The sequence below is a fragment of the Halichoerus grypus genome, chromosome 6 (genome assembly GCF_964656455.1).
Source record: "Halichoerus grypus chromosome 6, mHalGry1.hap1.1, whole genome shotgun sequence".
Lineage (NCBI taxonomy): Eukaryota > Metazoa > Chordata > Mammalia > Carnivora > Phocidae > Halichoerus > Halichoerus grypus.
The window spans coordinates 44,223,934-44,249,033 of record NC_135717.1 but is presented as its reverse complement, the minus strand read 5'-3'; the positions used below and the strand labels follow the sequence as shown (position 1 = coordinate 44,249,033).

At 47.0% G+C, this 25,100-nt stretch overlaps 1 long non-coding RNA gene across 2 annotated transcripts in view; it reads left to right on the top strand.

The window, feature by feature from the left end:
• Nucleotides 1–1,439: 1,439 nt before the first annotated feature.
• The window catches only part of LOC118533420 (uncharacterized), a 59,270-nt gene continuing 35,609 nt past the window's right edge, over nt 1,440–25,100 (top strand). The window contains exons 1-3 of one of the 2 annotated variants that reach the window (XR_013448972.1): nt 1,440–2,696; nt 10,384–10,469; nt 12,684–18,165. This is a non-coding gene — a long non-coding RNA (uncharacterized LOC118533420). Of the gene's footprint in view, nt 2,697–10,383; nt 10,470–12,683; nt 18,521–25,100 lie in introns of those variants that run through there. The other variant, XR_013448971.1, reaches the window with a different exon arrangement.

Sequence of the window (25,100 nt, the reverse complement as noted above, 5' to 3'; positions counted from 1 at the left end):
TCTCTCGCGCGCTCCCCAGAGTAGGAGCCCCTCTGGGCGGTGAGTGTTCCACCTCTGACGGCTAGGTGCCCAGCATGGGTGTGCTGCACCTGCCCGTGCCACGCATGAAGGAACATATGTCTACTTCACTCCTGTCGTCAGCAGCGTACACACCTTAATCTTAAATAAAGCCCAGCTACTCACTTGATCCAAAATATTAGACGTCTCTGGTAAACCTGTTGCCCAGAGGGGCTTGAGGGAGGCCACTCACCCAGCATGTGCTCATTCTTTTCCTTCTCCCTGTCACCTTCGATACAAAAGCTCTTGGAGAATTTGAAGCTGCTGAAGATCAGAGGAAGATGATGGGGGAAATCCATACGCAACATTCACAGGGGCAATGTCGCCCACCCGAGTTCCCTTCTTTCCACTTGACATGAATTCAAAGGATGTATCCCTCCTGCAAACACACCCAATGCTGCAGAAAGAGCCCCATGCCTCGGAGTAGAGCTACTCGGTGAAAACGAAAATGAAACTTTATTAGAGCAGGTTCTCTGCCTGTCATTCAGATTTAAATAATCAAGTGTTTTAACATATTACTTCTAAACTAAATGCAAAGCCTTTTAAACCGTGGAATGAGTTGGATGTTCCCAGGTGGCTGGTTTACTCGTCTACAGACCCCGAACCTCCTCCCTCAGGAGCGTGGCGCCTTTTCCCACGTCCTATTTGCCAGCCATTTGTGGTTGATTCTCCCCCATCCCACCAGAGCGCCCCTCTTTTGCTCCAAGCTCACAAGATGACTGCTTCTCACCCGCTCGGTTCAGGCAGTGCCCAGCGGAGTGCGTGCTTTCCTGTCCCAGGTTTAGGTACCAGGTTCTGGTGACCCTCTGAGATGAGAACATCGAGTTCGAAACCCTGCCTGGATCGTGTCATCCCCGTGGGCAGGGTCTACAGCTCCGCGTCTGCGTCCATCTCTCGCTGCTGCCAGTGGTCGACACGGGGCTCACGCCCTCGCTCCCCACGCAGCCCCGGTGCCAGGAGGCGGCAGGAAGTCAAACCCCAATCCACTTTTCTCCAGGTGGCTCACTTGTTTTTGTCTCAAGTCCTTGGGTAGAACCTTCTCTCACTTGCCATGATTCCTTTTAGTGACCCTTCTTTATTGCATCGATTTGGGGGCCTAGTCACTGGGAAATAGCCTTTCAGGAGATCCCAGGAGCAAATAAAATGCAGCAGAGCCCGAAGGCCTGGTGCTCGCTCGGCCGGCATCCACCACTGGCTGGGTGGCTTTGGCACTTCCCTGGGGGTGAAATCACCTGTCCCCCAAGTCCCGAAGACAGGTGTGCCACTCTCGGGGGCTGATGCCTGGGCAGATGCCGTCGGGGAGTAGGACTGCGTTCCTGTGTCCATGCTACGGCTGCTTCTCGACCTCCCTGGGCTTCGGTTTGTAATGCTGGAGTTAGTGGGACTGCATGCAACGTTGTGAGGAGTCTGACCCGGGACGTGGCGCCCGGCGGGCAACGGACATCACAGTTCCCTCCCGTTCGGGTGACTACTGTAGGCTCTTCTTTGAAAAACAGGAGCAGTAATTTGAAAACAGCCTCCCGAAGTTGTTAGGTGGGTCCGGGGACTCAGACATACGGCAATACTGAGTCATCAGCTCCTGTGGACACCACCATCCCTGTCGGCGTGGCTGAGCCTTGACCTGTGCCCGTGCGTCGACGCCCCTGCTCCAGCGCGTGACCCTCACACCGACTGCCCGGGATGAGGACTACAGCACGGGGACACGACGGGAGCCCCACGGAGAGCAGCGGTCACGGTGACCGCCGATGGCACGCATGGCGAGAACATAATGCTCACCCGTGCTTCGTGATCACGCACAGTTTTACGATCTGAGAGCTCTTTCCTTACGAAGAGGAGGTATTAATGGCAGATGAAGACCCACCTAAGACAATGCCATGACTGAACATTAGTCGAACTCACTGCTGGCCGCCTTGTCATGAGACCGTCAGACCGTCCTCCCTGGGTAGCTCGGGGGTACAGAGTGCCGCGTCTACACGAGGCATCATCATCCGAGGGTGAGCGTTCACCGCGGTCCGAGGCCGGAGAACACGTCAGATGCAGCCCGGCCACAGAAGGGCGGCCACGATCCCTCATCCCCTCCCCGAGCCACTAACAGCGGGAGCCGCAGAGTAGATGGAGGAGTAATTGTTAGCGGGCACGGATCACAAGCCATGCTTGTCTCTACGGAATGAACAGGAAGGTCATTACCTTGGCGGAATCTCCCTTCCGCATTCTAGACACTCCTTCTGGGTCCCCTCCCAGCTCAGTGGCCCATGCGGGCCACCCGTCTCCCCATCCCGTTCCCATGAGGGCAGCAGAGGAGGCACAGAACAAGTCTAGTGCCCTTGGGGACAAGTCTCTGAACAGGCCGTGGATGAGAAGATGGACCCAGAAAAAGCAGGGTGTTAGTGAGGCTCACGGGGAGCAGATTCTCACCAAGGAGCAGCTCTCTGTGCAGGACCATGGACGAGGGCTACGGTGACTTAGTTGCCCTGGGCCTGCACCCCACACATGGCCAGTGACTCAGAGCATGAGCACCTGGGGTGGGGCCGTCCAACAAGACTCTGCACTTTCCTTGCCCATTCGTACCGTTCTGGGAAAACCAGCCGAGCCTGGTACGGCAGCCTGACACACGTCACAGGACTCTATCTCCTAAGCATGTGAGTACAGAGGAGTTGCACCCCTAACCTTACGGGAAAAGGAAGGGCCCAGGGGAGACTCCCTGAAGAAATGTGAGGTGTGTCCTTGTAAAACTGGATGGCTGGGGCATGACTTATCATGTGGGAGGCAGCGCGGAGTCATAGGATGAGGTGGGTTTGAGAACCGGGTCTGAGCCCTGCCTGCCCCGTCTGAGCTGTGCGGCTGTGGGCAAGTCACTCGACTTCTCTGAGCCTTTGGTGCAACAGCTATGAAAAAAGGACATCTTCCTGGCAAACCTTTATGGGGATGATATAAAATAGGTATACGAATTCCCTTTTCTTTCAAAGGTAGGGATTTTAATTTTCTAGGGGCAAAGAAAGGGATGGTCGGGGGATGACTGTTGAGGATAGTGTCACTCAGGGGCTGTGCCGTTGCAGATGCAACGTCGTGCTTTAGAATCATGTGGGCTAGCGCGTTACAGGTGCAGAAGCGACAAGGATGGGGCGCCTGGGTGGCTCAGTCGGTTGAGCATCTGCCTTCAGCTCAGGTCATGTTCCCTGGGGTCCTGGGATCGAGCCCCGCTCAGTGGGGAGTCTGCTTCTCCCTCTGTCCCTCCCCCCGATTGTGCTCTCTCTCTCTCAAATAAATAAATAAAATCTTAAAAATCTTAAAAAAAAAAAAAAAGAAGGAAGTGACAAGGATGGTGTATTCACCTACTGATGACTACTGGCTAGAATAATTTATTCTTAGAATAGTTATTTTGGGAGTAATTTTATATTAGCTTATGTAGTATTCACAGGTGTTATTGTATCCCCACGGTTAATACAATGAAGAAACTATTATTCCCCTTATTTTCAGTTTATGATGTGCCTTAGAATTCGCAGGCTTCCTTTGATCCGACTGCACACACGTGCCTTTGCTAAGGCCTGAGTGACATTTAGGACACTTGCCTTCAAGTATTTCCCATTGCAAACAATAAAATCTACAAACACATTTAAAGGAGTATTGCATAAGCACTCTTAGGCCCAATAAGTAATGAATGCTTATTAAAATATGTTGACATGGTAATATTCTACATGGTGCGCTCATAACATAAAAGCCTGGGTTTGCAGTTTTCTCCTCATTCAAAATCTATTTGCTGTGTCCTTGATGGACAGAAAACCAGATGCACAAACACATTTTGACCAAACTGTCAGCTCCAAGGAGCCAGTCGCCGGGAAGGTTATATGCAAGTTGTAGGCATGAGCTGTCCAAATGTTTCCCCAGAACGAATGCTGGAGTGTAGTGTAACCCGTAAGGAATCCGAGCTTAATTTTAGCATTAAAGTGAGGTCTGAAGTCTAGTAATAATGGTCGATTCCCTTTTTCCCCCAAAGTGCAGAAAAACGGGCACATCTGACCTTCTAACGGTTCATAGAATGGGTATGGATCAAAAGTTAGACTCCCGAGGATAGGCAAAAAGTCGTTTGTGTGTATGTCCTTCTGTTTTCTAACTTCGGGGAATTCGGCAAATCAGAAGCAAGAACAGAAGGGAGGAAAGGCTTGAACAGGGCTGGAGCAGGGACCTTGCACGGATTACATGGGCTTACAATCTCTTCTGCAGCTTATTTAGTCTTAATGTTTAGTAAATATGTACAACTTATTTTCTGCCTAACCTTCTTTTCCACAGTCAATGATGACTTTATCTCAGTGTACTTTTTTTAGGAAGCCCCAGATGTTTGGCCCAGAAATAAAACCAAAGGTTAGGGTTTGAGGTGCTTCTCTGCTTTTTCAAAAATGCCAGGAAAGAAGGTGAACCCGAGCACAGTTAGGTTGGGTCCCACGAAGAGTCCCAGAGCAGGGTCTTTTCCTGGAGCGAGACCTTCCCAGCGCTTTGTTTGCAGAGCAGGGAAATGCAGGGCTTTTACTATTTTATTTTATTGTTTTCCAAGTCAAATCTAAATTAGGAGACAGAAACCAAGATGACTCAAGAGCTCTTGAAAAAAGGCAAGTCTCTTAGAGAATCGCGTGTTTTCATGCAGCCTGTGCAGGGGGAGGGGGGCTGTGATGAAGGATCCGTAACTTTTATTTGCGGACTTTCGGTTCTGCTCTAAGTTGGTGGAAACCATTGGTTCCCTCTTTCATTTCCTGTATCGAGCACCCCACTAAGAACAGCTTCTCACATCTCTGTGCTGGCATTCTGAGGAGCAAGGCCATGCCCACATCGGCCTGCCCCTGCCGGGGATGGAGGACTCTAGTTCGTTCTGGGGAGCAATCCCCAAGGTAGAGGCTAGCACTCCTGCGGTGGACCGCGTGGAAGAGCGCCACGCTCATTCCCACAGCTGCGCATGTAGCCCACGACTTGATACTAAATGCAGAAGTCATGGACAGGAGGAAAATGCCATCTCAACTACACACGGAGCTGTGGTTTTGAACCAGAGTAAAAATCAGAAGATTCAGGGGGAACTTGAATGTCACCCAAGGCCCATGGCTCAGAGATTAAAAATTTAGCTTCTCTTTAAATACCATACAAATCCTGAGTCCTGAACATGCACCAAAAAAGAAAGAAAGAAATGGGCATGTTTTGGTACGCCTTGGAAAAAGAAGGGACCAGTCACTACCAGCCTTCAGTGTTCTCCTTGATGCTAATAATTCAGCTCAAATGCCTTAGTTAAGCACCAGACAAGCCATTTTGGAAGAAAAGTAATCTGAGAGCAAAGGTGGAGGGATGGAAATCTTGGAGGCGTCCCCTGACTGTGGTGGTCACGTTCCCTACAGTTCTTGTCATGATTAACCAGGTCCCCTGGCCTTCCACAGGTCAAAACTGTGAGAGGACATCTGTTATCACTCAGGGGCATTCTGAGAATTATCTAGAACGTATTTGAAAAAAGAAATAGAAAGCCCCTTCTATTTATTTTTATTTGTTTTTTAAAGATTATTTATTTTTTCTTTAAGATTTTATTTATTTATTTGACAGAGAAAGAGAGAGCACAAGCAGGCAGAGGGGCAGGCAGAGGGAGAGGGAGAAGCAGGCTCCCCACTGAGCAGGGACCCTGATGCAGGGCTCGATCCCAGGACCCCGGGATCATGACCTGAGCCGAAGACAGACACTTAACCAACTGAGCCACCCAGGTGCCCCAGATTTATTTATTTTGAGAGAGAGAGAGAGAGTATGAGCAAGGGGAGAAGGAGAGGGCGAAGGAGAAAGAGAGTTTCCAGAAGACTCCATGCTGAGCGCAGAGCCCAACTCAGGGCTCAATCTCACGACTCTGAGATCAGACCTGAGCCGAAAACCAAGAATCAGACACTTAACCGGCTGTGACACCCAGGTGCCCCCCGCCCTTTTATTTTTTTGAGTAACTCATTGTCTTAGTTATCTCATTTTGGAGAAGGAGAAGGAGAAAAATGCATGAAATGTGAGTTCTGCATCCAGCTACAGAGCCTTGTACTGCCTGAGATTTGCATCTCGAAACCATCTCAAGGCTACAGGGTGCATCCTGGGTCTGACGCCTGGGGAATGAGCAAGGGGAGGGCTTGGTGCCCCACACCCAGGGAACTATGGAGCACCCCAACACCCAGACCTTCTCCATCTCGGGCGGGAGGGGATGCGATGCACACAGCTAACTCTTCAGCCCCAGAAAGAGAGGGGGCACCGGGCCAGGTGGGAGAAGGAAGAACGGGCGTGCAGGGTTTGTCCCCTCTTCCTTTCATGTCACGTCTTCCAAGAGGTTCTTGATGTTTTTGAGGGAGTGCCCATTTCTGTGATTTTCAGAGCTCGGAAGCTGGCTATGTGGGGAGGAAACAGCGGGGACCTGGGCTTGAGTCCCTGTTGTGCCACCACCTTGCCCTTGGCCTTGCAGGGCATTGTGGCCTCTCTTTTCATCTGGAAATAATTGCAAATCTCTCATAAATGAACATTACTGAGATAATATAAATACGTCATGGGGGCTCCTGTAAGCATGGTTTGCTGTTTAACCACACAGTGTGGGCTCTAAGAGATGGGTAGCTGCAGGAGGTCTGTCCTGGTGCCAAGTGACGTCTGAGCAAGGACAGGGAAGGTCCCCTGCAATGGGTCCTCTTGTTGCCTAAGTTCTGAGAAGATACTCTCAGGAGAGTTATCATAATGTTCCTTAGAATCACTATTTACTGCTAATGATGATAAACCGCAAGCTTCAGAGGTGACTGAGGTTTTCCCCTCATTCCAAAATCGAATCTTCCAGACAAGATTGTGGGGTGCAGGCACACACAAGCACCCTCCTCTGGAACCCCTCAAGTATCTCACACCATCCTTAAATAAGATCGTATGGATACCGCCTTAAAACACACATGGCATTTCCTCCTCATCCATTCCTGCTGCTGTAACACACACACACACACACACACACACACACACACACACACACACAGAGACACACACGGTGGGGGGCTTATGAACAACAGACGTTTGTCCCCCCAGCTCTGGAGGCTGGAGTCTGAGATCAAGGCACCTGCAGATCCAGTGTCTGCAGAGACCCCATTTCCTGGTTCACGGTGTCCTCACATGGGGGAAGGGGCGAGGGGCTCCCTGGGGCCTCTTTCTTTATAAGGGACACTTCTGCCTCCTGGGGGCCCCACCCTCATGACCCCATCCCCTCTCCAAGTCTCCATCTCCTAAGACCACCACCTCGGGGGCTTCAACACATGGGGGACACAACATTCAGTCTGTCGTGGTCCTCAGACAGGTGCCCGCGACGCGGCCACAGGCGGCTAGGATCGGTTTGCTATTGGGCATCCTTCCTCACTGCCCGTGGGAAAAGGCAATGGCTCAGCCGGGACAGTGTGGGGACGCGTGCATGTGGGCCCGGGGGCCGAGGCTTCACGGAGCCCCAGGGCAGCTGGAGGTAGCCTGAAGAGAGGCTGCAGGGAGACCCTTAGCTGCCGGCAGGAGTGGGAGGGCAGAACGGGGACCCGTGCGGAGGTGACACCTGGTCTCAGGTGACCACGCCCAGGGGACCGGCCAGGGGCTTCAGCGGCACCTGCCAGTGGGGCTGGAGGAGTGCGAACAGGTCCTTACTGATATCGCTATCGTTCTTATGCCTGGAGACACAGTCTTCTCTGGTCTTCATCTCATCTTACTTATTTACTGCATTTTCTACATGATTCCACTTGCGTAAAGGTTCAGAGAATACACGTAATAACACCATTGATTGAAATAATGAAAACAGATAGTTTCAATAAAGACAGGGCTGAGCAGCAGCGAGCAACTGGCTTCTCTTTTACTGTCCCCCTGGGACGCCGGCGGAATGCCCTGCTTCTTGAACATGCTTCACTGTTGGGAGCAGCTCTGGGGCAATGGACAAAGTGTTGAGCAGAGGCAAGAACAGTGGAGCTCAGGCAGACCCGAAGACCCGAGCAGGGTGCCCAGCCGGCCCGTCCCCTGTGACCTCCTGGGACCGGGAGGAGGGTTTATGTCCCTGGAAGTAAGGTGAGTGGCATCCCGCTGGCTGTCATGTTTCCTTTTAGTGAAGGGGTGTTCTTGTATTCATGCGGGACGTTAGAGAATTCTGCTTTCCTTGGTAGGGGCAGTTTTTCTCTTAGGAAAAGTAAAAAGCACTTGCTCACACAATCTGGGTCTTCGAGTTCCTAATAGAAACATGAAAGGAGGCGTCCCTGCTCTGTATGGAATGGGGCTTTCTCTGGGCGGACACAGAGACACACAGTGCCAGGGCTCCTGACTGAGGACAGCCGTCACCTTTAGGTCCCTTTCAGGAAAACACTGTCCACTGCTAATAGAACAGGCCCAGGCCCTCGAGCAGCATCTCCAGCAGATGTTCCCTGTTCTCCGTTTGGGTGATGTTCTTTTCTAATGTGATTTTCCTTCGTGGCTAGCGATTTCTGTTCCGTTGTCCCATGGCACCTCCGCTGGAGGACTGGGAACCTCCATGAGGTGTTGGCTTACAGAAGCTTGGGGTCATCGTGTCCTTTGCTCTCTACTTTTGAGTAACTGAGACTTTCTTCTCACACAACCCTACTTCCCCAAATATAGCATTGGCATTTTAATACCAAAATGCCAGGAGTCTGAGGGACCGTGGCTACGGAAGGGAATGTGGTTGTTGGGGAGGGGCAGACCCCCTGGTTCCAGGCCCCCCAGGAGTTGTTAACAATAGCTGGAGCTGGAGGCCCTGGGGCTACAGCCTAGATCAGCACGTCCTTCTGTCTGCCTGCCTGTCTATCTAAAGAGCAGGACTTAGAGATTATCCAGGTAAACTGACCCTGAGGACCTTCCACCCAGAAGCATTCCAAGGATCCTCACGGCACTTTGAAGCTCAGCTGTGCTGTTTGACTTGTGACCCGTCCCTCAGAGAGACACGTGTCATTTCTGTTAAATTAGTGACATCATCCCAAGGCTGTTGGTTTGGGAGCATCCCCGGTGGGAAGTGGTCCAGGGTCCTCGGGACAATAAAACTGTCCCCCTCCTCCCCCGAATGTTCACACAGTGGTGAGTACAGATAAGCGACCCCATTGTGTGTGCAGTATGGATGTCCCCTTTTCGTGCATCAGACACTGACCCCCTCTTCCAGGTGAAAATTCAGACAGTGGCGGTTGCCACTTGCACGACTGAATCACCCGGCAGCCCGGGTATTGGAGCTCACACAATGCTTTTGGGCAAATCTCAGCTGAGTCAGCCTCTGTGGGTCCCGCTCCAGACAGACGGCGGTGGGAAGGCTCGGGGCTCCAGCAGCCTCCTGGTCCCTTTCATCTGCAGGCGGGAAGATAAAACCTGACGTCAGAGCCAGTGACTCAACCGGCTGGGAGGATTCATTAGGTTCCTAGGAACATCCTTGCATAAATCACAGCCAAGAAAGCCTGGCAAGACCGTGTTTAAATTTCAGACTCGATGAGGAGAACTAGTGAGAAAACAAGACTCCTCCTGGAGGCGAGTGCCCTGTCCTGGGAATCGCTCAAGAAGGGACTCGCTTCGGGTGCCTGGGTGGCTCATGGGTGCCTGGGTGGCTCAGTTGGTTGGGCGACTGCCTTCGGCTCAGGTCATGATCCTGGAGTCCCAGGATCGAGTCCCGCATCGGGCTCCTTGCTCAGCGGGGAGTCTGCTTCTCCCTCTGACCCTCCCCTCTCTCATGTGCTCTCTCTCTCTCATTCTCTCTCTCAAATAAATAAAATCTTTTAAAAAAAAAAAAAAAAAAAAAAAAAGAAGGGACTCGCTTCATGGTGAACACGGGTTTAGCGTTGGTCACTGCTCACGGGCTATCCTGCTGAAGATCCCTGTCTGTTATGATGGGAAGTGGGTTCATTTTATCCGTAGATGCCACCTTTGCTGACTTCACAGTTTGGGATGAGGGCCTGGAAAAATAAGTCTTATTGCGAATTTATGTGATTGTATTTATTCATTTTAATCAACCCACAAGATCCTGTGTTGATATGTTATTTTCGTCGGTCACTCTGAATGTAAATTTGTCGCCATGTAATAACTCAGGTACGATGCTAAAAACTGCAAAATTATAGCAAATAGTTATTCAGGGTTTCTTGTGCCCACAGCGTGAAGATGAATGTTTTATATTATTTAATACTCCGGGAAACTCTGAAGTGGATAGTGTTTTTCTCACCCTGTGATGGATGAGGAAACCGAGGCCACAAAGAAAGAGCAAATCCTGACTGGTACTGCTAGCAGCTTCTGTCTGCAAATCGAAAGGTTACCTTTATAATCCAGCACTGCTTTCCTCTTCATTTTCAGGAAAAACAGCTTTTTAACTTAGCCAAGAAAACACTGGTTTACAAGATCTGACTTAACTCCAGAGCAGTGAGTGAGTTCATACAATGGTAAGATTCATTAACAGCCCTAAGGCTCTCCATATAGTCTTATGTGCATGAGAAAATTTATATATGACATATATAAATTTAAGATATCAGACCCATTTCATTTCAAATAGTTTAGACTATGTTTTCTCAACCTTGACCTATTGACATTTCAGCCCAGATAATTCTCTGTCTGCTGCGGGGGTGTGGGGGGGTAGTTGCCCTGTGCACTGTGGTAGTTCAGCCTCATCCCCAGCCCTGACCCACTAGATGCTAAAAGCACCCACCGTGAGTTGTGACAAGCAGACATTATGCAGCGTTCCCCAACCCGCCCCAGTGGGGGGACATCCAAACCATCCCCAGCGAGAACCACTGGTTGGGGTGTTGTAGAACACTCTTATTCTTGAGGTCCTATTTCATGGTCTGAAACATAAAATGCATTGGTGGCAAACATTCCAACAGTTGCTTGCTAGTCAGGAGATTGGATGCTCTTCTATGTTCCCATGTCAACACCATTTGGCCCAAGGAAACTTCTCATCCTAGAAAGTTTTCTTTCCTCTTCTCTGAGACCATGCAAGAGATTCTTCAATGTTCCATCAAGCTCCAGCTTGGACACCTGCTCCGTATCTCTCAGGACTCTGCCCATCAAAGGTCTAGTCTTCCCCAGGATCTGATTATGTTGCATGACCTTTTGTTCTAAGTCTTCAAACTGCTTTCTGATGAGATTTTTTTCTTCTTCTCTTTCAAAAAAAAAAAAAAAAAAAAAATCAAGAGCATTATTGTTGGCTTGCCAATCATCCCTGAACTAGACTATCAGCAGGCTGCTTCTTTCTTCAGAGTATCTGGAAGAAAAAAATCCTCACAAGAAATTGACTTTAAAATAAGATGGTTTTCTTGAGTTCTTGGAATGGTTTTTATTATCCAGACCACCTGGTGATGAGAACAATTGCATAAATGACATAAGTGTAATCTAAAAGTATGTTCTAGCACATTTCAACAGGACACTTGCATTACGGGTGCTGGTGGATGGTCCTGCATAAGTCACTGGGACCTGACAATACTGACCCCAAGAGAAGCAGAGTCCCCCTCTCCCATCCTTTCTAAAGCTCAGGGGATCCAGCAGGACTTTCTCCAAGCACCTGCTCCCTTTCACCTCCAGTCACTGTTTCTATATAACACGGATGCACGGTGCTGGGATTTCTCTTCTGCATCCTGCTTGACCGTCTGCAATTTTCTGGGCCACCTTCTGCCTCTTTTGAGTTGAAAGCATGTCTGAGACCACAGAGATATATTCTTGAGAAAACTGGCAGTTTCCAACTTCTGAAACCTAAACTTAGCCTAAGTGCCTTGGTGTTGTTGTTGTTTGTTTTTTGTTAGAATGAGTCTCTATTCATATGAAGGGGAAAGAGATGAGATCAAGTTAGAGAAGCTACAAGACCTATTTCTAAAAGATTTACATATGCTAACACTTCTAAAATCTTTTACAATGAGGACTAATCTTAAGTAAGGTAGTCTGTGTTATTTTTAACTGAGGTGAGAAAAAGTTCCTGCTATTAGATATATAGTGGAAATGGAATGGAAAATATAGGTGCCTGGGTGGCTCAGTCGGTGAAGCGTCTGCCTTCGGCTCAGGTCATGATCTCAGGGTCCTGGGATGGAGCAGCATCTGGCCCCCTGCTCAGCGGGGAGCCTGCTTCTCCCTCTCCCTCTGCAGTTCCCCCTGCTTGTGCTCTCTCTCTGACAAATAAATAAATATCTTAAAATATGGGTAAATTTAATGGAAAAAAAGTTCTAAGATAACTCCTAAAATTCTCTTCACCTGCACCAAATGTATTATTGATTAATAAAAATCAGGGACTAATGTGCCTGGACTATACTACAATGGAAAAACTTGTCCTTGTGTAAGAAAATCCATACCACCAGACGTCTTCCTCCACAGTGATAAGCGATTGCTGCAATCTTCAAGCTCTACCACTGAAAGCCATTTTATATATTCTACAACGCACAGGACATATTTTCCTTCATCCCCTATGTAGTGTTATCTCAGTAAAATACAGTATTTGTCGTCCTAAAACAGACCTAATAAAGCACTTGGCACTTAAGCTTAGTTTCAATGTTAGACTCTTGCAGGGTTTCCTTATAAAATCAAACAATATGGCATCATAGTCTTTGCTCCAAAACAGCCTGGTCACACTCATTTTTCTCCCCATTTTTCTCCATTTGAATGAAAACACACAGAAATGCTGGAAACAGCGTCGGGTCCGTGAGCCTCCATCTGAAAGCTCCACAGCCTGGTTATTAGGACTGATCTCAGATATTGAAAGAAACCCAACTCCAGAAAGTACACTTCAGCTGACCAGCAAGACAAACCACACCAGTCTGCGCCCCACTCACCCTCTCCTTCTGGGTCACCCGTCCCGCGAGACTGGATTCCAATGGATGCCTCTGATTCACTTCTAGGTGGTGGGGAGATGGTCCCTGTGTGTGTGTGTGTGTGTGTGTGTGTGTGTGTGTGTGTGTGTGTGTGTGAGAGAGAGAGAGAGAGAGAAGTGTGTCTTCTTTATCAGAAACCATCTCCTCTGTACAAAGGTGATTTCTGTGTGTACCTGCAGTCTCAGCTAAGGTTAAGGCAGAGAAATAACATGCATAGAAATAACAAGCATTCTCTCTCCTGTTTAGAGATAAAGATTTTGTCTAGTGGTGTCAATTAAACCACCCATACTTTCTCTTTCTGCCCACCTCCACCCTCCTTTTAATATCTTGTCACAAGGACTGACACTTCACTGTATGTTTAGGTTCAAAACTCCATTGCACGTAGCTGAGAATTTAAAATATATTAATAGGGAGGTGAGTGAAGCAATCCACTTGCAACTTGAACCCCCCCATTTAATTTCTCCATCCCAAGATCAATCGATCGATCGATAGACAGAAGGGTAGATAGGTAGTCAGATGTATCCACAGAAAAGCATAATAAATGTGACTTTAAAAATAGCGAGAAAGAAGCCAAAGGAAAAGTAGCAAAAGTAAAAACAAAACAAAAACAAAAACAAAAACCCCTGGGCTTGACCTCCCTGTTTGAGCTACCTTTCCTGTATTAGTCATAGGAAGTTCTCAGCATACGTACGTGAATCAAATATTCCATAAAAATTCAAGCCCAAACATACAAAGAAATTTTAGCTCCTTTGTTAAATAAATATCAGCTATCAAAAAAGTACTTGGACGGAGCTCTTTTCAGTCCTTGGAAAAGGGCCCAATAATCCACGCTTTGCTCTGGGGAGAAAGGAACGTCAGCCACTCTGTTTCCTTCCGCATTATGCTGGCAGCAAAGTGCCCGGCACTGGAGAAGCCCAAGTTTCAAGACTGCCTGTGGCCGAGCCGTCCCTTGGGGGGCCCTGACCCCATCACGGTGCTGTCGGCTGGGCTGAGGGTCAGCTGTCAGCCCTGAGTGGGCCATTTGCTTTAACCGGGTTCTCTGATGTCGCTAAACCACTGCTAAAGAGGTGACCTAATACAATTTTAGACTCCGTCTTAAGCCCAAAGGATGCATCCTGTTGGCTGTCATTTTATTTCTATCCTTAAAATATCTTTACAAATCTAATGAATGGAAAATCGACTGTCACATCCATCTTTTAAAAATCAAATCTTGGGTGGTTGGATTCAATTGTGTTGTGTTCTTCCTGATGGTTCAGGGTTGATGTGGTGAGGCTCGCCCATTGTCAACTGCATTCCCTGCCCCTGTCCATGAGCTCAGGAACAACTATTTTTAGGCGCAGGCAAGCCCCAGGGCGTCAGACGGTAAATTATTAGCTATGACTATAAAAATAGTCATCGATCCACTTTGGGAACTTTTCCTTCTCCATAGCATATGGACTGGAATTTGCATCCCACCTTCTAGCAGTCGGGTCCCTGTAAATAGAAGGAAACCAACCACAAGTGCTCCCCACAGCCGAGGGGGAGCTATAAAGGACTCGCTGGGTCACACTGGGCCTCCCGGTGTTTAGGAAACAAGCCCTCTGGGGAGGGGAGGCCACGCACCTCTCCCAGGTTCTTTATGCTGCAGGAACACGCCACAGAAGGGCAGCCGGGACTGGGTTTGTGTGTTGGGCTCGTGTCTTCACGTCTGTCTCCATAAGGTCGATGTCCGTGGAGGACGGAGCGTTAGATCTCAGAACTGGCTAGCCTGAGGTTCCAAATCTCCAGGAGCAAGGTCTTTCGTAAAAGCCTGCCATTGTTGCCTGCTATCTGGGTAAAATCCACGACTGCCAACATAGTGTCCCTCCCTGACGCAGGTGGGATAGCAAAGTTATCCCAAACCGCATTCTATCCATCAGTGCCAACTCTCCTGCTTTGCAGAAAAACTCAGCTTTCTCCTGGTCCAAGGAGCATTTCAGAAAAGGCAGAAAAAAAGAAGATTCATCAGAAGCTTTCATTTTGGTACACTTTTTTTTTTTTTTTTCAGGAGGAGGGGGTGGGGTTTGGATAGAGGAAACCCTTTCATACCAGATTTAAAAAGGAAGGCGTTTTTAGAAGCGACAGATGAGAATATCCACCACCACTGTTTGCTCAGCTTTGGGCAAGTTAGAGGTCAGCTTCCAGTTGTTGATGGGGAACAGTCTGGTGAGCAAAATACCTTTATCATTAAATATTATCTTGCAAAAATATTTACTAGGGGGTAAACGTAGAACATTGTGCTAATAATGAGACACACAAATTTTGGAAACTGCAGCCAAACCTATGAAACAATACCCAGGAAAAGGTCTTGTTTTCATCATCCCTGGGGTGCGCGTGCGTATATTTAAGACTTTGCCTGCTGGCTCGGTTCCTTGTTATGAACTCCCATGGATCCTGGTCAGATAGAACACTTTTTATCCCTCCCCCAGAGTGAATGCAAAAAAGCTTTTAATTTACGTAATAAAGTAAGGGTCTCTCCTGAAAATCAAACTGGATTCAAGTCATATTCCGATTTGGGGAACATCTTTACTTCCCCATTTCTGCTCATTCCATTCCCTCACAGTCTGGGTATATGGGAGACTCTTCCTTTCCAAGGAGGAAGATAGTGAAAAAAGATGGGTGCAGCAAGGATGAGGGGAATTTGGGGTGGGGTGGGGGGATAACGTAACCCCTGTGTGCCCAGGAGTCCAGAACCAGAGATTCAGACTTTCCACTTGCGTGCCTGAGCCCAAGCGTTGTACCCCAGAGGGTACGGGGGGGGGTGAGGGCTGCATCATCCTGCCCGGGACTGTGGACGCAGCTTGTTCTCTTCATGCCCAGATTACGGCCACGGCCTCCTGAGTCCTGGGCCAACACTCTCCACGTTCCGATTCATGCTGCCCGCCTGCGCCGGGCTGAGCTTCCCCATGCCCCTTGCCCCCTGCCATCCTCCAGCTGGAGAGACAAGGAGCACTCCCTTTGCCTGCCCCACCAGGCTTTCCACCACTGACTCTGAAGGAGGCCCAGGATCTTCAGACCGGATTCTCGGGGCTGCGCCCTCCTCCCCAGGGAAGCTGGTCTCCAGGACCCCCACTCTGAGAGAGGACTTCAGCTGCCTCCATTTTGACCCGAAACTTGCCAGTTGGGTTCTTTCCAGCTTGTTTCTGGACTCAGGGGGAAGACCCTGAAGGCAAAGCATCCCCGGATGGCACCGAAATTACCCTCTCAAGCAACAAGGACTGCCCTGAGCCGGGAAGACTCCGCCCATGATTGACCCCAAGACAGTATCCACTTGACCTTCTCTGCCCTCGGGCACGTGCCCATCCGCTTTGCCCCACATTTTCCTTCTATAAACCTGGACGTATGTCCAGCACTTTGGAGACCGTCTTTGAGATCTTGGTCCACCATATTCCTGGTGTCAGCCTCGCTGAACTAAATTCCTTTCTGGTTTCACCACCAGTTGTTTCTCTCTTTGGATTTTGTCGGCGACAAGTGGCTGAATCTGGTCTGTTTGGGATCCCCAGAGCTGGGGACCCTCGCACCCCTGCACGCCCTCTCCAATGCCTCCTGTCATGGGGACTCCAGGGTCCGAGACTTTGTGTCGTTTGTCCACAGCGGCCTGTGCACTCTCATGAGCATGACTGCGTTTCTCCACCCACGTAGACGTGTGTTGGATCCTCCGAGGGGTTCTCATGAGGGTTCTTGAACCAGTAGTAAGAGTCCACCATGCATTGTTACCATACATGTTGTCAGGTGTTGCTGGAGTCAGGAGGTGTCCCTTCCCAAATAAGAATAATGGGCATCAGGGCACCTGGGTGGCTCAGTCGTTAAGTGTCTGCCTTCTGCTCAGGTCATGATCCCAGGGTCCTGGGATCGAGCCCCGCATCAGGCTCCCTGCTCAGTGGGAAGCCTGCTTCTCCCTCTCCCACTCCCCCGCTTGTGTTCCCTCTCTCACTGTGTCTCTCTCTGTCAAATAAATAAATAAAATATTTAAAAAAAAAAAAGAATAATGGGCATCCACTCTGAAATAAAAATGCGTCCTTTTATTTTAAATCAAGGTCAATGAAGACAGAGAGACTCTTAATGAGCAGCATCATATCATGGGCAGTTCGGCCTCCTGGCCTGAGCAGCGTGGCCTTGTGCGGGGCTCGGTTCATAGGGGCGAGAGCAGCCCTGAGCCGCCCCAGAAGCCGCCTCTTGTGCTAATCCCAGGAACCCTGGCCACCCCAGCTCTTCCGTTGTAAGGTGCATTTGAGCGTTTGGCAGTGTGTTCGGACACTGTCTGCTAGGTGGGTAGATAATACAGTGAGACACGGCCATCAATCCAAATTTTATAACCATTAGTGAACTCGAAAACCTATTTATTTTTAAGGTGGAGAAACTCAGGCTCACCTGGTTAAATGATTTTCCTAAATGTCTTGGCAGCTGAACTGGAAGTGGGACCTGAGTGTCCAGGTCCCACCCAGGACTGTGCCTCCAGGCCCTAATGTCTCTGCATTTCATTGTGTAAATTATAGGTGTTTAAATATTGTCGACAAAATGTATATTCATTCTAAATATCCGTGAAAAAAAAATAAAGGGGGAAACAGAAAACAACTCACCATGCAGCATTAACTGTCCTTAGAGATCTTACCAGGTTTTCCATTTTTTCTCCTTTTCCTGGTTTTACTACAGATTCTAATTTTACTTACTGTTCGGAACCTGACTCTTATAAAATATCATGAATGTCCTTTCACATCAATAGATATGACTTGACATGACCATGTTTAGGATTGACCTGTTGTACTACTGAATGGATAATGTGATAACATGACTTACAATAAGAAATGTATATTTGGTTTCCAGTTTCTGGCACAGAGCTCCCCAAACCCTTGAAATTTCCCAAGTGATCAGAGCAATCAAGGTGTCTTTTGTTAGGCTAATGAGGTAACTTTTGGGCCCCACCTGAGGATGGGGCTGGTTGCCATGGGAACCAACCCTGTGATTAGAGGTTTGGAACTCTCAGTCCCACCCCCTCAGGCCTCCTCGGAGGGGAGAGGGGCTGGAGGTTGAATCCATCACCAATGGTCAATGATTTAATCAATCTTGCTTATGTAATGAAGCCTCATTGTAAAGCCCCAAAGGAAGGGGTTAGGAGAGGTTCCGGGTTGGTGAACACGTGGAGATTCTGGGACAGAGGCGCCCGGAGAAGGATATGAAACTCCACGCGCTTTCCCCCTACCTCACCCTACGCATCTCTTCCATCTGGCTCTTCCTGAGTCATATCCTTTCATGAGAAACCAGTGATCTGGTAAGTAAAATGTTTCTTTGAGTTCTGTGAGCCACTGGCAAATGACATGAACCCAAGGAGGGGGCATGGAAGCCTCCCATCTACCGTCTGTTGGTCAGAAGCACAGGTGACCACCGGGACTTTGACTGGCGCCTGAAGTGTGTGTTTTGGGGGCAGGATTATGGGCCTGAGCCCTCAGCCTGTGGGATCTGACCTCTCTCCAGGTCGACAGTGTCAGAGTTGATTCGAATTGCAGCACACCCAGCCGGTGTTGGAGACTTGCTTGATGGTATTAAGGGGAACATCCCCCCCACCACCCCACACACATGTTGGAATCATGACCAGAGAAATAAATGAAATCTAATGCATTTTATCATCTCCGTGTTGATGGGTATTTGGACTGTTTGCAACTTCATTATGCTTTTAAGGTAAATATTTTCCTCACGATTTTATATTGGCATTTCTTCCACTTGTGAATGAATCCCTGAGATGTGGGTGTCCTGCCGAGACTGGTGGTGATGTCCTATTTTTTTCATAGGCTAGCTCTGACTCTAATAGACTTTGAAGCAAAAGACTGCTTTTGGAAAGGGTGCAGCACACCTTTCTGAGTTTGTTGTTAAGGTCTTCTGGATGCTGATTTATATACCCTTGTCCGTTGGGTGCTTGTCTTTTTACCCAGGGCTCTTTCTCTGTTTCCTGGCGAGTGACCTAAGGAACCACTCTTCCGAGGAAGAGAGGAAGAATCTCCTCTTTCCTCTCTCACCCCCATCACCTGTTTGAGAATGCAAGTAAAGTAAAAATATGTGTACCGTGTCAAACAGAAAACCACAGGCTCCAAATGGCGCACTCACGCTAGGTCAAGTCACCAAACTGGGGCTTCATGCCTGACCTCACTGCAGTTTCAACCTCCCCGAGGAATGTAGTCTTAACTGGTCAGCTGGGAACTTCCCGGTGTGCACAATGAGGTAATCGGTCACCTGGGCCCTCACCATCCCCCAAAGGGAGATGAGGTCATCTGCATATTAGACCCCCTGCTGTTCCCCCTCAGGGAAGGTGAGCTCGCCTGAAACTTTTCTTTTGCTAATAACTTCTTGCCCTACCTCCCTTCCTATTAAAACCTTGTATTTTATACATCTCTCCTACTTGCTGGAAGGGATAAGGCCCTATTCATGACTCACTTAATAAAGCCAATTACATCTTCAAATTTACTCAGTTGAATTTTTGTTCTTAAACGATCGTGACAGATCGTTACGAGGAATGAAGAATTTTGGAAAATAATTTAACTTTTCTTTGAAGGTTAAGCATTTGGCAGCTCATGAAGTCCCAGTTAACTGAGAATATTGGTCCTAATGAGTGACCGTTGGAAAAGGGACGGCAGCTTTAAATGTATGACAAGAATGATGGGGTCTGCCAGCTCTCGGGTGCGTGAATGACCAGTGCATGTAGATTTCTGCAAATGAGATTTCATGGAACCACAAGTAAATGAAAGGACACAGGCCCTGACTGGCTGGTAATAAATATTCCGATGGATTATAAAGATGGGTAGTGACTAAGATTTTTAGGAGTCAAACAATATTTTTACATCATAATTTACTGAGGAGCTTTTCTCAAAGCCTGGAATAGTTTTAATACGACAAAGGATGGCAGGATAAAATAAAGCTTTCAGTGCTGGAGGTCAAGGGCAAAGCCTTATTCATCCTAAATCTGCAACACCTAGCTTGGCTGGTGAGCGCCCAATCAATGTTCATGAATGTTCCTGGAGTGAAGAGTTAATTGTCCTTCCTCCCTAGTCATTGAAGCTACTTTATGGCTTCTTCTTAGTGCACATTTAATTCAATCAGCACTATTGATAAAGATATTATGCAAGGCATTGTCATTGTTTCAACCTTACTTCTCCTCCCATAAATCCTACTTCCTATATGATATTGATGGTAGAATTTCAGAATGTCAAGATAGCCATTTACATGAGTCTGGAAGTTAATTCAGAAAAATGTAAAGATGGAAAAAATGACAGACAACTAGTACAGGAAAGATAAAACAAACAAAAAAAATGAATGGGAGCTTTAGTCAAAGAAAAGTAAATAGAAATTATAAAAATAAAACAATATTTTTCAAACCTAAAGAAATGAGCTTTTAAACCAAAAGACCCACAAAAATACCAAACAATTCAAATAAAAGACCCACATCTAGGCATGTGCTTGTGAGTTTTACATAACCAAGATTAAAAAGGAGTTACTAAAATGTTCAAGACTGAAAAAAAAAAAAATCACTAAAATAAATAAATAAATTGCATCAGCAGTATTGGATGCAAAATGCAATAAAGCGAAACTGTCAAATTATTGCCAGGAAATTACTGAAATATTTGTTAGATATAGCCACTCTGTCTGATGTGCTTACACTAAAGATATTCATTCTATATAATAGTAATTTATTAACCAACACATTTAGACACTATTGTTACTCAACCCATTTCAGGTATTTTAAGCTATTAGAAGAGAAATCCTAAGCAAACGGTTATGTTGGTTTTCTCTTAAAACTTCATTATCAGGGCTCCTGGGTGGCTCAGTCCTTAAGCGTCTGCCTTCGGCTCAGGTCATGACCCCGGAGTCCTGGGATGGAGTCCTGCATCGGGCTTCCTGCTCCGTGGGAAGCCTGCTTCTCCCTCTCCCTCTCCCACTCCCCCTGCTTGTGTTCCCTCTCTCACTGTGTCTCTCTCTGTCAAATAAATAAATAAAACCTTAAAAAAAAATCCTCATTATCAATGGAAGTTAGTTTGGTTAAAGAGGACACACACTCTGGAATTTTTTTTTCTCTGCCGAATTTCCACTCATCTGTTGGCTCTATAACCAGTGACAGTCTTCCTTTAAAGCTTTGAAGATTTTCTGGTTTCTTGCACATTGAAATATTTTTCCTCATTCATGAGTGCAATTACTGAGCAAGACTTTATGGAAGGCATACCATATACCATCCATTGTGATAGGCAGCTGGAGCATAAGCCAAATAAAGTACATTTTTTGTCTTCATGGAGCTTATAACCTATAATCTGAGTGGGGATAGTTGCTCAGATAGCCAAATAAGAAAATAAGTGACGAAAATCCAACTTGGTAAGTGCTATGATACAGTATGGAAAGTGAGCTGAAAAGCTCCTGGGATGGCTATCTATTTCAAACTGGAAATAGGGACTGCAGAGAAATCTTCCTAGACATGAGAACATTGGAGGGCAGTCAGGAATTTTAAAAAAGGAGGTATCTGGTTAAACAAAGCTAAGAAACTGAAGAACTTTCCACACAGAGGAAGCTCATATCCAAAGTCTAGGTGCAAGGGACTTGTGGTGTATAAGGACCCCCTCTTGGTTAGAGATGGGGAAGAGGGGAGATCAGCATGTGCTAGATCAGTAATACCTTGACTGACATGCTAAGCAATTTGGACTTTATCTTGAAGATCACAGGAGCATTGAAATGTTTTAATGGGGGAGAGGCATAATCAACGGTATGGTTGATTAGAAAGATACTCTAGTGAGTGGAGTATTTAACAGTGGCACAAAATCGAAGGCAAGAAGGTCACTTGGGCTATTTCCATGCAACACACAAGAATAATGGAAGAATAAACTGTAATATGAAATCAAATCAGGAAAGAGAAATAGAGGATTCAAGAGATATAGTAGTGGTCATTTTGAGAGGATTTCACGCTCTGTTGTTATATGGAGGGCAAGAATAACTGGAGTTTCTGGAAAGAGCAATTGGGTAGATGGTGAATGATTTTGGAAAAAAAATAGACACTGGGTAAGGGGTAAATTTTGGGGTAGAGGGATAAATTCATTTCCCTTTCAAACAAAAGATCTCATATTTATTGAACCAACAGAACAGAAGCATAGAAACAGAGAAATCTTTTTCCCCATAAGACACATCCAGTTATTCAGACAGTAGTGTTGTTTACAGAATGATAGGGCATGAGCAAGTGACCTTGACACAGCATAAATACGTGTGCCGTCTCCTGTGTGATTCCTTATAGACCAGCCCTATTCTTCACTGTTTCCATGGAAACAGTTGGTGACCAAAGATCACCTGGGAAAATGTGTGAGGTGCTCACCTAGGGAGCTCTAAAAAACTCTCAGGGGTGGGCAGGGAGAAAGGATTCCAAGAATGAAGGAAACTATGGACTAGCAGAGAGGGAGACTAAAGTTCAAGAGTATGGAAACAGGGAAGAGAGTTTCAGAACAAAGAGACTGACAAGCGGTATTTAATTTTACAGAGAAAACTAGTAAAGATAATGACAGAATTTTTTTGTTGGATTTTGCAATGAAGAAATCATCGATGACCTTAGCAAGACCAAGATACAGTTACCATAAATAACTCTGTGTTTGAAAACGTGTTGTAGAAGGTTTTAGGATACAGCCTTTGTCACTCCTTACTTTTGGAATATGATGATGGATTCTGACGTTGAAGACGTTTTGTCTAGACACATGAGTGAGGACATGGCTGTATATCTAGATTTTTCCTCCCCTGTCAGGGAGAGGGAGGTGCCATTCCCTGACTCTTACTTGGTTGTTTGTCCTGGCCTTGTACAATTATACAAACCTCTCAAAGAGATCCTGACCCGGAGGCTGGCGTTGCAATGCATCTGGACCCTGCATCTTCATATTAGAGAGTATCTCCGTGTCTGTTTTCCATCAGGTCCTTCCCAGCCTCATCTAAGACATTGTCATTTTTTTTAAAGATTTTATTTATTCATTTTGAGAGAGAGAGAGAGAGCATGCACAGGAGAGAGAGAAAGCGAGAGAGCACAAGCCAGTGGGAGGAGCAGAGGGAGAGGGAGAAGCAGACTCCCCACCGAGCAGGGAGATGTGGGGCTCCATCCCAGGACCCTGGGATCATGACCTGAGCCGAAGGCAGACGCTTAACGACTGAGCCACCCAGGCGCCCCGACATTGCCTTTTAAAAAAAGCAAAACAAAACAAAAAACTCTTTTATTGTGCTGAGTTATTTTTTCTCCCCTCTTCCAATTTTGTTATGTTATTCCCAGCCACTTACTGGAGTGAACAATAAAATCATTTTATTTGAATTTTTATTTTTTGCTCATATGGACTTTCTCTTTCCTTCCTTCTCCCTCCTTCCTTCCTTCCCTCCTTCATTTCTCTTCTCTTCCTTTTCTTTCTAGTCTTATTTTTTAAAATTCCATTATTGAGTTGGTGAATTTTAGATTCTTCTGAATTTATTCTAGGATCTCCAAATTTGTTCTGTCTTTTTAGTATACATCTCTTTAGTTTACCAGATTCAAAACTCAAAGAAAGGCTCAAGATAATGAGTGCTAACGCAAGCCATTCTCCATGGAAAGCCTTGTCTTGCACGGTGCATTTAGTCAGTCGGTATTTGCTGAATGCTTACTGTGTGCTTTGCATTGGCTAGACTCTTAGGTGGGATGATATTAAAAAAATGTTACGGAATTCTCCAATTTAACAGAACAAACAACACTACTAAAACTTGTGAGATAATTAGCAAACATTATTCAATTTAGCATAAAAGTATTTTATATATATTTTATACAGTAGTATATATTTTTATATTATTTATATATATTCATGTACATTACATATATATCTCTATCTGTCTTTTTTAAAAATATTTATTTATTCTCAGAGAATGAGCGCACATGAGCAGGAGGGGGAGAGGAAGAGGGAGAGAGAATCTCAAGCAGGCTCCACGCTGAGCAGGGAGCCCACCAGCAGGGACCCATCTCACCACCCTGAGATCAGGACCTGAGCCTAAACCAAGAGTCGGAAGCTTCACCAACTGCACCACCCAGGCTCCCCTCTGTCTACCTACCTACTACCGACCTACCTACCTGCCTACCTACCTACTTTGGTTTCCCTGCATTAGCAATGAGTTCTTGGAACAACAGAACACATTATTTAATTAAGTATTAGATTGTGTCACCATGTACTAAATTTTACTCATTGTGGTGAGATGGAAAATTCTTTGGGAAGGATCCAGAGCTCTTAATATCCTAATTGCTTCTAACATAGGCTCCTACCTGCCTCCAGGCACCCGGACAGGTGCACTGCTCCAGGGCCTCACTCCTCCTGGGGCCGAGGCCTCGTGTCCCCCCGCATCGTCATCTTGAGCCACTGCGTGGGGTGGGTCACAGACCCTAGCCAGGTGCCCGGCAGCCATCCTGTCCCCCAGCCATCCGTGGGAGGGGACAGGTGGCAAGGACCTCTCCAGGATGGGCGCTGGGGAGTCTGGCTGTTCTCATGCTCTTGGTGCTCAGACTTTGTTCTTGTAGACTGAGATTGCGTGTCCCCATTCTGTGTAGAGGAGCTGACGAGAGGGGAGGCACACAGATGGTCGAGGACAAGCACAGAGGCAGCCTCAAGAAACCGAGGGCTGCATTGCAGTGCACTTGGATGGGGTATTGAAGAAATCATCCCGAGAGAATAGTCTGAAGAGTTGATGGATGATATGATGATATCGTGGTTTTATTGAGCAAAAAGCGTCTGTTGCAATAGAAGATGATCCTATTATGAATCTTTTTCTGAAGGTTTATATTTCTTGTAACAGAAACGGTTATTTCTGCTTATTGGTAATTGAACAACACCAGTGTAGTGAGGACCACTGGAATTTTACTGGTGCTTTTTCAAAGCTGTAGCTGCAGCAGGAACATGTCCATAAATGAATGGGTGACTAGCTGATGGGGGTCCTTACTATGGGCCAGTTTTTGCACTTAACAAACACACTCTCCCTGTACCTCCTCATAGCTGCCCTAGGAAGTAGATGCTCGCCTGCATTAAAAATTGGGAGGGAACAGAGGTACCAGGGGCTCAGATCATTGCCTGAGATCACCCATTCAGCAAGAGATAAAGTCAGCGTGTGAATTTTCCCCTAAATGCCACGTCATGGGGCCACTGGGAGAAGGTTCCCTGGCTCAGCTTGTTAGCCATCCTTTCCTTGTGATTCTGT